This window comes from Bubalus bubalis, chromosome 20 (genome assembly GCF_019923935.1).
Source record: "Bubalus bubalis isolate 160015118507 breed Murrah chromosome 20, NDDB_SH_1, whole genome shotgun sequence".
NCBI classification, from domain to species: Eukaryota; Metazoa; Chordata; class Mammalia; order Artiodactyla; family Bovidae; genus Bubalus; species Bubalus bubalis.
This window is the reverse complement of record NC_059176.1, coordinates 28,973,449-28,974,091: the sequence shown is the minus strand read 5'-3', so window position 1 is coordinate 28,974,091 and position 643 is coordinate 28,973,449. Positions and strand designations below refer to the sequence as shown.

Genomic DNA, 643 nt, shown 5'->3' with positions numbered 1-643 from the left:
CCTGCCAGACTCCTCCATCCATTGGATTCTCCAGTATACTGCAGTGGGTTGCCATGCCCTCCTCCAGGAGGTCTTCCGCAGGTGGGTTCTTTACCACTAGCGCCACCTGGGAAGCCCCACTGAACTTAGTGACAGAGACAAAATATCTCATCTTACACTCTATGATCAAAAAAATTTTAATACAGAACATTTCCTTTAACTTCACTAAATTTTTCTTCACTAGCAGTGCCATCTCTACTACTTCTTTTATTTAATAAAGTTTCATTTTTCAAAAGGTACAGCTGGAGGGACCTGTTCATGCATCTTTGCCAGTGGCTGGGGCATCTCCACCCTTGGTGTTGTAAGATACTTGATCTCTGTGCTTTGAAACCAGCTTAATAAGTCCTTTACTAAGGAGCTCCTGAAAGGCTGCCCTGGCCAGAGAACTGTGAATCCTTAGTCTCAGAGATGACAGTGAGGCTGTGAGCTTCTGGTTGGAAACTTCCTTAACGAGTTTGTCAAACAAGTCTAGGTTATTGAGCTGGTCTCAAACTCTGTCTTTGGATCACTTCTTTTTGGCCTTGCCCCCAGATTTGTTCACTGGATCTTTGTTTTTCTTGGCCGACTTTCTGGCATCTTTCTTCTTTCTTCTTATTGTCCTTAG

At 43.7% G+C, this 643-nt stretch overlaps 1 pseudogene; it reads right to left on the bottom strand.

Moving 5' to 3' along the window:
• Nucleotides 1-295: 295 nt before the first annotated feature.
• On the bottom strand, nt 296-643 carry LOC102396362 (annotated as a pseudogene).